Below are 12,222 nucleotides of genomic sequence, written 5' to 3'. Positions count from 1 at the left end.
AACTGTGCTGATCTGAAGCCAGGAGTTGGGAGCTTCTTCTGAGTCTCCCATGCAGATACAGGGGCCCAAGGACTTGGGCCAGCTTCTACTGCTTTCCCAGGCCTTAGCAGAGAGATGGATCGGAAGTGGAGCAGCTGGGTCTTGAACTGGCACCCATATGGGATGCTGGCACTGCAGGTGGCAGCTTTACCTGCTATGCCACAGTGCTGTTCATCCTTATGACATTGTTGTGCTTTTTTTTGAAGATTTATTTATTTGAAAGTCAGAGTTTTACAAACACACACACACACACACACACACACACACACAGGTCTTCCATCCACAATTGGCCGCAACGGCTGGAGCTGTGTCGATCCTGAAGCCAGGAGCTTCCTCCAGGACTTGGGCCATCTTCCTCTGCTTTCCCAGGCCATAGCAGAGAGCTGGATCAGAAGTGGAGCAGCCGGGTCTTGAACCAGTGCCAATAGGGATGCTGGCCCTTCAGGCCAGGGCATTAAGCCGCTGCAGCACAGCACCAGCCCTGTCTTGTCTTCTGATTCCTGGTGTTTCCAAACTCTCCATCTTCCTGTCCTCCAGTGAGGCCCTCCCCTTGCCTGTCTTTTTCACCCCTTCTCCCCTCCAGCCCTTCCTCCTCCTGTCTGCCTATGCATATCAACTGTTATGGCTGTGAATGCAAAGGCCTGCCTTACTCCTGGTGTTTCATTTCATGTTTGATCCTAGTATGAAAGGTGATTTTATGTAATGACTGAACGGGGCCACCAAGTGCCCACACATTTGGCCAGGCATAAATTTGATGTTTCTGTGTGGGTACTTCTGGCTAGGTTTAACATCTGTAGACTTTGTCAGGGAAATCGCCCTTCCTGGTGAGGTTTGAGTGGAGCAAAAGGGCTACTCAGTCCGTGAGCAGGAGCGGACCCTCCTACCTTAGTGCCTTAGATAACTGACTAATACTCTGATAGTGTCCTAGAATTGAATGAATGGCTCTCCTGGGTCTCCAGATGGGGACATGGACATGTTGGTCCCTGGGATCCTCCCCAAATGACTCAGGAGTGTCAGTAGCTGTATAATGCATCTTTCTTTGCCAATACAGGCAAATGCCAGATACACAGAGGGATGAATGGATGGTTAAATAGATTCAACAGATGCAAACATGGAGATTTCTGCATTCTGTTGTTTCTACTTACATTGGCATTTCTGGTTAATTTCCACAGAAATCTTGAGGATCTGAATTATGCTAAGGTGTCAGGCAGTGTGGTTTTGTAAAGATGAAAGAAATGGCAGTGTACCCTGAATGCACAAGCTTGGTGGGTAGATAAAGCAAACTCGCCTAAGAAGACAAAGAACAAATCAAAGTAGAGCACAGGGAGATACTTTGTCTCGCAGAACAGGAGCACAGTTGAAATGTGTGCCTGTGTAATCCGCAATGAGGCCAATTGTGGTCAGAATAAAATTAACTCACCTGTTTCGGGGATCGGTAGGAGCAGTAAGACACCCTGGTTTTTCCTTAGATGAGCTGATTCCTCCATGTTGACTGTCCATCAGCCACACCTGGGTAGACCCCTGAGCTATGATGACCCGAAGATCTCAACACGTTTCCGCCTTGCCTGAGCCTGTGAGTCTGGCCAGGCATTAGATTCCCTCCTTGCAAAATGCCCTGCACAGTGCTGAAATAGTTTGTCCAAGCTCTCTGTCTGATGGCTGAACTGCTAGTGGTGATGTACTAGTGTGTTCTCATCCCAGATTAGATCCATGGTCACAGCTTCAGTGAGATACTCTTGGAATGGAGGAGCTAAATTGTTCATGCTCCCCTGGGACCTGTCTAACCAAATCTAGTTGCAAATGATACAGTAGCTTCTCTGGGGAAGGAAGATTGTTTCTTTGGTTTCTAGGAATAATCTATTGTTACACCTAGAAGAAGAGTCTTTGGGTGGAATCCAAAACTCCCCAGGCAGCTGTCTGGTGAGTGGCACACAGGGAGGTGCACAATGTACCATAGTGATTCTTTTTTATGATTTATTTTATTTATTTGAAATAGGTAGAGACAGAGAGGTCTTCATCCACTGTCTTACCCCCAGATGGCCACAATGGCCAGAGCTGTGCTGATCTGAAGCCAGGAACCAGGAGCTTCCTTTGTGTCAGGATCTCCCCCTTCGGGAACTGGCCAGGTTACCATGAAGGAAGAGTCGAGGAGACTGAGGAAGGTCAAGCTATACATACTTTATTGATACTCTAGGCGACTAGGAGGAGAGATCGCTCAAGCCTACTCCTGTGGACATTAGGCAGTACGGACCAGGAGCTTCTCCCCGCGGGCACTAGGCACTACTGACCGGGGAGAGAGGCTGAGCAACCTCTGGTTTACAGCAGCTGAGGGTCCCTTTATATAGTTTCTAGAAGCTAGCCCCGCCCACATTCCCACCCCACAGGGTCCCATCATCATGGCAATGACAGTTTGTGGTTAGGCCCTCTAGGCCATCCGTTTTCAAATCTTACCAGCTAGGGTGGCTACTATTCTACTTTTCCTTCAAGCTGGGCGCAACTGCGACTGCGGCTGCACAGTTACTTTCTTTCAAAGGGTGCTACAGTTACTTTGTTTCAAACGGTGCTACAATTACTTTCTCCATGAATGGTTCCCTAACAGTCCTCCCTTTTCTTTTCTTTAAATGCGCTCGTAGTCCTGCAAAGCCCATTGAGCAGCTGGGCCAAGGGGATGAACATTCTTGAGCATATTCCGGATTGATTTCCAGATTCGGGATCTTCCTTTTCCTCTTCTATTTCTGGCGGGCTGGGTTCCTTTCGGAGGGCTAGGTATCCCTTCATAAAATTCTGTCCAATTGAGAAGAGGTGCTGTAAGGTAGGCAAGCATACAAGAACCATACAAAATATTGCTCCTATTTTAAACCATTTCCAGGATGGGAGCCAAGAGGAAACTGTGTCAGTCAGAGTATTTATTTTCTGTTCCACTGTTCTGACTTGACCTATCTTAAATGCCGCTATATGTTGAAGCTGTATTATCTGTAGAGTGCTCTCAGTAATGTTAGCCTCAAGATGAGCTGTTGCGTTTACCCACTCTAGCCAGGTAGAATGGTTGTGTTTGAACATATCAGCTAGTTGCGTTGCATTAGGAATGGATAGATTGTTCCATGGAATGGTGGTAATGCAAACTCTTCCAATTGCTTCACACTTGAGTTCTCTTTCCAAAGCTAGTATAGTAATTATCTGTTCTATTTGTACCATGCGTGCTTCGAGCATCTGGAGCCCCATAGCATGCGTCTTAAGCAGTGCTGACTGGTCACCTAGCTGAGCCTGCTGCTCCTGAATTACCTTCAGGAGGGATTCCAAAGCATCTCCCTGTAGTTGTGTAGTGCTTAGAGCCAGTGCTCCAGTCACAGCGCCAGCTACTGTGGCTGCTGACACCGCTATAGCGGCAATAGCTGCTGTTACTCCAAAGTCTCTTTTTTTGTGCATAGGTTTTATTGGTATAGTCAAATCAGACATATTTACTGGTACATATGTGAAGGAAGTTGCTTTTACCACCATATATGGAGCCAAGAATGTTATCATTCTCTCTTCCCATTTCAGGCCTCTCATACAGCAACTGAGCTCCTTTTTAGAATCTAATGAGTGTGTGCATCTAGCATACAATACTTCCCCTTCTGTTCTACCTGTCCAATTTCCTGGGTCTTCCCTTACTGGAATTTTTACAAAATGTTTGTGAAACATTTCATATCTTGCCTGCCAAAAACAATGTGTTGACTGATTGCTACTTGGAGGTCTACCTATAATATATCTTTGCTCTGAGCCATTTTTACAAATAAAAGAGCAAATTATTAATATCAGGGTATGTATAGGCTGGTGGGTTTTCTACTAGGCCTAACACTTGTTCTGTTTTTATCCTTGGCAATATAATTAAGATGATTCCCACAATCTCATTAAATTACCTAATATTTTAAATCATTTAATCGTTTGCTTACCTTCAATTGACTTACCTTTATCTGGGTCCCATCTCCGTTTGCTGCTGCTGTTGCCATTTCTGGAGTTCTTTAGTCCTAGCTCTGGAATATGAAATCCCTAATTCTTTCTGTAAAAAGCATCTTACAAACATATGAGTTCTTTTGACAGAATAATTGCCATTGATATTCCATTAGTGCCTAATTGGAAATTCCCAAGTCTTGAGGTCCTGGGGCTGGAACCATCCTAACATGTCTTTGGGGCAAGCTAATAATCCCCTTTTCAGGTGTGTCGATCACTACTGCTCCTTCTCCTTTCCAAAGGATGGTAGTGGGCCCTTTCCAGTCTTTACTGTTTGGTAATCTATAAAAGCAAGAGTTTTTTATCTTTAAATTTCTGGAGTTGGAGCGTTTGCTCTAGTTCTTGCCATCTCTGATGAATATATCTTTCAGTAGGGGTATAGCCCCCTATTCCTCCCCTTTTCTTTTGATTAAGGGCGATAAGAGCCAATTGTAGCCGTGCTTCAACGGTTTGAACTACATCAGCAAATTTATCCATTTCTTGTTTTAAGGATTGATTGGCTCTCTCAACCATTCCTTGTGACTGTGGATTATAGGGTGTGCCTGTGGTATGATCAAAATTTAAATATCGGCACAATCCTGTGACCCTTTATGCTGTGAAGTTAGGGCCATTATCTGTATGGAGTGCTTGGATATGAAATAGATTCTGTAGTTCTAATATTCCTCATACTGTTTCCTGAGCAGTCTCCTTAGGAATTAGCTTAGCCCATAGAAGGCCAGTAGATGTCTCAATGGCTACCAGAATTAGCTGGGCCTCACAGTGGGTCACATCCATTTGCCACAGTCCTAGCCCTGATCTACTAATTTGAGGAGTAGTTCCTCTTTTATGTACACACTTGGGGAAGTTCTTTATTATTTGTTCTGCTACAATTTTTGGTAAGCTGAATTGTTGTCTCAAGTATGACACATCACTATGCCACTTAGCATGATCATCCGTGGCTGTCTCAATATGTTCTAGAAAAAAGATGTTTGGTGCCTTACTATGTCATGGAGGACTGGCATTAAAAATAACTGAGCTACTGTTGTCCTGCTTTTACATATACTATTTTTTGGGATAGGTTAACCAATCTTATCTTTAAAGGATTTTGATCTCCTGGGCTGATGAAACCTCCAACTACCCTTACTTTGGCCTCAGTCATCTCTGATGTTTCTGTTATCCACCCCCACTGTCCTGGGATTATGGTAATTTGTGTTTGAAGGTTAAGGGTCTCTATTACCTTTGGCATAAGTACCAGATCTTTTGGGGGCACTTATGGAGTATCCAATCTGTTCTGGTTCTTTTTCCTTAATGTGGCCACCTTGTACTACCAGGTTTATTTGAGTTGTATTTATTTGTGAAACTAATTTGTCAATATTTTCTTTGCCTGGGATTCCCTTATGTCCAGGCACCCATTGGATATAAATTTCTTCTTTACTTTCTATAGCTTCTAGTATGGTTCTAAGCAAGGGTTCTTCAATATTTACAGGTAGGAGTCTGGCCTCAGTTAATGTATATACATATTGGGAATCCGTAACTATATTCATTATCAGGGGTCCTTCTTGAAGGGCTAGCAACATGGCTCTTTTTTCTAATTCTTGATTACTTCCCTCACTCTCCTTAACTAGTTTAACTCCATCTGATCTCCAAAAGCCATATTTTCCTTGCCCCTGTTTGCTTCCTCCATCAACACAGTAAGTAGGTCCTGGCATGGGATGACCTTGAAGACTGCTTAGCACCCTTCTAAGCATTAAAGGCACATGGATACATCCAATCTGTGGTACCCAATGCAAGTAGGGGTCTTCCTGAATCATAACATCTAAATCCTCTTTTTTAATAGGTAACCTATATGTAGGTTCTTGCCCTATTTGAATAATGCATTCTTGTCTGATTTTATGTAGACATTTTAGGGCTCTAGTTAGATTAGATGCTGTCAATACCTTTGGAAATTCCTGTCTACCTACCCAAAGGATATCAGATCCTTGGTGCACTTTATAATTTATGGTGTTACCTCTCATCATAACTGTACAGTAAACTTCCTTGCTGGGGTCCAGGAGCTTAAAGTTTTGTGTTCTTGTAATAGCCTCCTTATAGTCCCTAACTCCTGTTTTGCTTTGGGGGTCCATTCCCTGATACTATTTAACTCTTGGTTTCCCTTCATCACAAGAGTAAAAGGTTTTGTCTTAATTCCGGGAACTGCTTGGGTCATCCAATTAAAGAGTCCTACTAACTTTTGTAGTTCATTTAGGGTGGGCTTCTCTGAAGTTCTGGCAACTCTAGTTTTTGCAATATCCATTTATTTGGGTGCAACAAGTACCCCATCCATGAATAGGGATATTGTTCTTGTAATTTCTCATTTGGTGTCTCGAATCCCTTTTCTAAAAGCATTTTTCTGAGTTTTTCTATGGAATGATTGGACCTAATATATATATCATCCATATATTGATAAAGATCTACTTCTGGGTGTTGTTGTCTCCAGGGCTCTAGTATGTCCCTTAGTATACTTTGGTAAATCAAGGGACTTAATACAAAACCTTGTGGGAGGCAATTCCAAACATACCTATGGCCTGGACCTTGATTATTAACCTCTGGGATGGTAAAGGCAGTGCACTGCCTGAAGTCCTTATCCAGAGGGATGGTAAAATAAGCATCCCCTATATCCAAAACAGTAACCTGGTTTCTTCTTTGTAATCCTCCAGGGTGTGGAATACCTAATTGAACTTCTCTTCCCTTATCTACTAATTTATTAAGTTCTCTAAAATCTATTAACATTCATCATTTGCCTGATTTCTTCCTTATCACAAATATTGGGGTGTTCCAGGGATTATCTGGGTCTGCTGGAGATATCTTCCCTTCCTCTAGTAGTCTTTTTGTTATTTCCTTAATTCCTTCTAATTTTTCTTTGGTTAAAGGCCATTGGGGAATCAAGGGACCTTTATTAGGATCTTTCATTTTTATCTTTATTGGGGTGATTTGGGTAGAGAGTTGCGCCATAATTAGGGCTACCCCTAACTTCGTTAATATATCCCTTCCAAATATATTGATGGGAATATCTGGGGATATTAGAATGGATGTCTTTATCTTCCTTCCTTTTTTGTCTTTCAGTGTAATCTGTGATATTTTTTGTAATTTAGAGCACCCTCCCACCCCCTCTATATTTTTCCATCCTTCTGTTATCCCTTCTTTTATTCCTTTAGCCTCTTGTTCCCTTATTATAGTTAAATCAGCCCCTGTGTCTAACAGTCCTATTATATCTTCCCCCCCTAGGTTTACCTTTAAGGTAGGTCTTTGTTTTAATTCTATTTTGGTAGTTTTAGGTAGATCCCTGTCGCAGGGGTTTCCATCTGTGCTTCCCCCAGGGGTGTCGCAGATGGCGGGATAGATGACTGGATATTCTGGGCAGATGCCATCATGGTCTGGGGGGCATTGCCCCCCGCTTTCCCGTTTTTTGGCTGTCTGCATACTTTTGCCATATGTCCTGTTCTCCCACAATCATAGCATTTTAGCGGAGTTTTTTCTCCACTCCTACAATTTCTTGCCATATGCCCCTTTTTTCCACATCTGTAACAAGTTCCCTGAAAACTTCTTGACCCTTGCTGTCTATCTCCAGCCTTTAAGGCCTCTGCCAGCATGGCCATCTTATAGGAGGGGGACCCAAATTCCCTACAGGCATACATTTTTTCTTCTAACAAATCTCCTGGTCTTAAATTTCTAAGCAACTTTTTACATTCTTCATTAGCATTTTGAATGCTCATGGTGTCCTTTAAATATGTTCTCAAATCCTCTCTAGATGTTTCCATATCAATCTGAGTAAATAATCAATTAATAAACTCAGGGTAGGGTTCTTTGGGCCCTTGTCTGATGCTAACTGCTTTAGGGGCTCCACTGATAGTTCTCTAGCATTCTTGAAGCGCCTCAAGAACCCATATTCTATAGAGGGTTCTGGCATCTGCAAATCTAGGGCCAGCTGCTTCTTCTGGTGATAATCCAATTCCCCAATCTGATCTGATGTTAGTGGCACTGGTCCAGCCGCGTCGGCTGGGGGAGGGGGATGCATCTCATCCCATAGCATCGCCTTCTCTTTTATCTTATCTATGATTAGCTGTTTCTCTGCTGCAAAGCCAGGAGTTACATTCAGTAGCATATTGATGTCTATCGATGTAAAGTTCACTGAAATTACCGCAAAATAAGTGATGGTAGCTGGGTGTGTGAGACTGTGTTCCTGAACTTGTTTAAGCCAAGCGGCTATGAGTCCAGGTCCCACAGGCTCATATTCTCGTCTACCACCTCTTAACATTATCGGGTAAGATGACTGTTCTTTTGCTTTTTCTTCCTTGCTTAACTCTCTGGGAACAACCTGAGGTTTTTGCCTACATTCTGCTATGGTGTCATAGAGCTTACAGGCATCTCCTGTATTTTTTGGATTTAATCCCTTGCCACAACAAATTAACACCTTAAGGGTGTCTACTGCACATTTATAGTCTTTCCCTGTTGTGGCGCCTTCTCCTTTTTGAAGAAATTCCTCCAGGAGGTTTTCTACCTCTTCCAAGGTCTGCAGATCTTGGAGGTCCCGTCCTGTACAAGCTGCTGCCAGCTTACAAGCCCATGTTATATTTCCTGGGGAGTAGCACTTCACTTTCTTGCCTCTTGATGCCTGGCCTGGAAGGAGCTTCACCGTTTCTATACTCACTAGTGCCTGTCTATATTCTTTTGACTGGGACGTCCCACCCATCGTGGTCTCTTTCAACCACCACTACTCACCCTTTTGATGATTCCTCAAGGGCTCGTCTCCTCACCACCATCTGACTTCAGGTCCCTGTTCAGGCGCCAGCTGTCAGGATCTCCCCTCTTCAGGAACTGGCCAGGTTACCATGAAGGAAGAGTCGAGGAGACTGAGGAAGGTCAAGCTAAACACACTTTATGGATACTCTAGGCGACTAGGAGGAGAGATCGCTCAAGCCTACTCCTGAGTTCACTAGGCACTAGGGACCAGGAGCTTCTCCCCACGGGCACTAGGCACTACGGACCAGGGAGAGAGGCTGAGCAACCTCTGGTTTACAGCAGCTGAGGGTCCCCTTATATACAGTTTCTAGAGGCTAGCCCCGCCCACATTCCCACCCCCCAGGGTCCCATCATCATGGAAACGACAGTTTGTGGTTAGGCCATCTAGTTAGGCCATCCGTTTTCAAATCTTACCAGCTAGGGTGGCTACTACTCTACTTTTCCTTCAAGCTGCACGCCACTGTGACTGCGCAGTTACTTTCTTTCAAAGGGTGCTACAGTTACTTTGTTTCAAACCATGCTACAATTACTTTCTCTGTGAATGGTTCCCTAACAATATAGGAGTTACTGAAAAAAGTGAAATTGTAAACTTTGAGATAAAATGAAATCATAACTTATCAACATCTATGGGATACAGCCAAAGCAGTTTTAAAGGGAAGTTGATAGCATTAACTTATAGTAAAATACAGAATGGTCTCAAAGATCCAGTGATGCATCTCAAAGACACAGAAACACAGGAGGAAACCAAATGGAAAACCAGAAAGAGGTGAGAAATCATGATGTCCAAAGCAGAAACAAATGAAATTGAAACTTAAAAAAGCAAAGGATCAATAAAACAAAAAGATATTTGAGCTGATTAATGTAATAGATTTTCCTTTAGCCAGACTTGCAAAGAAAAAAAGAGAAACATTCAAACAAAATTAGAGATGAAAAAGCAGTCATTTGAACTGAAACAGAGGATGCTAAGAAACTACTATGAACAAGCATGTGCACATAAACTGACAAACGTCGAGAAAGTGGATAAATGAAGATTCTTAGAGCCTATCAAGATTAAATCAAGATGATATAAATCTAACTACAAGAATAAAAAGAAACAAGATTGCAGCAGTAATTAAACATCTGCCTTCCAGTAAAAATCCAAAACATTTTGGATTTGCTACTGAATTCTATTAAACATTTGAAGAGGAACTTATTCCAGTAATAGTCAAACCATTTCAAAATATTAAATGGGATGGAACCCTGCTAAACTGACTTTACAAGGCTAGTGTCACTCTTATCAAAAACAAAAAAGACAAAACAATAAGAAAACAGACCTATATCCTTTTTGAACAAAGATGCAGAGATTCTCAAAAAACTTAATGAAAAAACCATATAAAAAATCAGACATCATGATCAACTTCAATTTATCCCAAGAATCAAGAGTGTTTCAACAATAGCAAGTCAATAAACAACATAAATCACAAGAAGAAATTAAAAAATAAAAAAGCATATGGCCACCTCAATAGAGGCAAAGACAATGTTGGATAAGATTCAACACCCCTTCATGTTTAAGAAAATACACAAATTAGATATAGAAGAAACATAGGGTCTGCGCAAGTCCTTGGGCCCCTGACCAGGTGGGAGACCTGGAAGAAGCTCTTGGCTCCTGACTTTGGATCGGCACAGCTCCAGCTGTTGCAGCCATCTGGGGAGTGAGCCAGCGGATGGAAGACCTCTCTCTCTGTCTCTACCTCTCTGTAACTCTGTTTTTCAAATAAATAAAATAAATCTTTTAAAAGTTGAAAACACTTCCCATCAGATCTGGACGAAGATAATAATGTCCACTTACACCACACTTCTTCAATAGGGTACAGGAAGTATTGGCAAGACCATTTAGGGAGGAAAAAGAAATTAGCTTTTTTATACACTAAGGATGAACTCCTTGAAAGAGAATTCAAGAAAAAAGATCATTCACAATATCTACAAAAATCAAATGGATAAGAATAAATTTAACCAAAGAAGTGGAAGATTTCTACAATGCAAACTGCAGATCACTCATGAAGGCAATCAACAAGGAAACAAAAACCTGGGAAGTTACCTCTGCTTATGGATCAGAAGTCAATATCATTAAAATACTTACACTACATAAAGCAGTCTACAGATTCAACACAGTAACTATCAAAATATCAAGAACATTATTTACAGAATTAAAAAGTGATCCTGAAATTCATGAGATAAAAAAAAGATCCAGATTAGCCAAAGGTGTATATGGGGATTTGGGGGGCAGGGTCAGTCAACCTGCAGGCATCACAAGACCTGCCTATAAAACATATTACAAAGCCATATATATTAAAATTACACAGTATTGGTAAAGAAAATATATATAGCTCAATGGAGTGGAATACAGATCCCAGAAATTAATTGATGAATATATAGCATCTGCTTTTAGACTAAGATGACCAGCATCCCAAGTCACTGACGATAAAGCTGCATGAAGAACCTAGAGGGAACCCTTCTTGGAGCTCCATGGGGAATAGTATACCTGCAAAACTAGAGGAGAGGAAGAAAAAGGGAGGGCACGTTTTTCTCTCCCCACCACACTGCAACTGTCCTGTACAAGATGATAGAGCAGACACCATTTCAGACATACCCAATAGCTGCACCAGCTTTTCAGTGCCAGAACCAGCCAAGTAGAGACTCCCGAGTCTGGTGGGGAGAGCTAACAGGGAGCTGGGTGTTCGTGACTGTGGGAGGCTTGTGTGCTGAGATGTGTGCATGAGAGGGCTCAGGGTGTGGCTGGGACTTTGGGATGTCACTGTGGGAGAACCCACAGGCTTAGGACTCCCTGGTTACCTGGTGAGGGACATGCTGCAGAATCTGAGCTTACTCTGAGGACTGCACAGATCCTTTGTGTGGTCACTGTGGCAGAGTGGATGAATATAATACTCCCAGGGGCTAGCGCTCAGACACCAGTCTCCTTTGAGGAGAGGAGTTCAGCTAAGTAGAATAAACCTCTCTCCTGATAAAGAGCAAATTTACCATGTCAAATCTAGGTGTGTCACCATAGATATGCCCTTCACCATGGAGAACTGACAGAGTTCCGTGGCCACACCTACAGCATGCCTCTAGCTATTCATTGAAAGCAGATACTCCACTAATCTACAGAGGCATAATACAAAGACAAAAGCCACCACAGTGAAAAAAAAAAAAAAAAGAAACCACTGGGCATCTCCACAAATGCCATTTAACAGGTGCACCAAAGGAAACAGTAAGGAAGAAAACAACACACCTAAATGAAACAACACTTGAATACTAGATTGTGAAGATGATAATACTGAAGAAATGCCAGAAATGGAATTCAAAAATTGATTACTCTGAAATAATAAGAAGCAAATGCATAAACTACTGAAATGCATACATGACATGAAAGAAAATTTCTCCCATGAAATTGATACC

At 42.3% G+C, this 12,222-nt stretch overlaps 1 long non-coding RNA gene across 2 annotated transcripts in view; it reads right to left on the bottom strand.

Moving 5' to 3' along the window:
• Positions 1-2,551: 2,551 nt before the first annotated feature.
• LOC149120273 (uncharacterized) overlaps positions 2,552-12,222 on the bottom strand; it is a 37,021-nt gene continuing 27,350 nt past the window's right edge. For both annotated transcript variants that reach the window (XR_016226064.1, XR_016226065.1), the window contains exons 2-4: positions 8,767-8,862; positions 3,987-4,052; positions 2,552-2,823 (exon numbers count right to left, since the gene is read on the bottom strand). This is a non-coding gene — a long non-coding RNA (uncharacterized LOC149120273). The remainder of the gene's footprint in view (positions 2,824-3,986; positions 4,053-8,766; positions 8,863-12,222) is intronic.

The sequence above is a fragment of the Oryctolagus cuniculus genome, chromosome 19 (assembly GCF_051225735.1).
Source record: "Oryctolagus cuniculus isolate XC-2025 breed Fujian yellow rabbit chromosome 19, ASM5122573v1, whole genome shotgun sequence".
Lineage (NCBI taxonomy): Eukaryota > Metazoa > Chordata > Mammalia > Lagomorpha > Leporidae > Oryctolagus > Oryctolagus cuniculus.
Note: the sequence above shows the minus strand (reverse complement) of the source record. Positions and strands in the feature narration are given on the sequence as shown.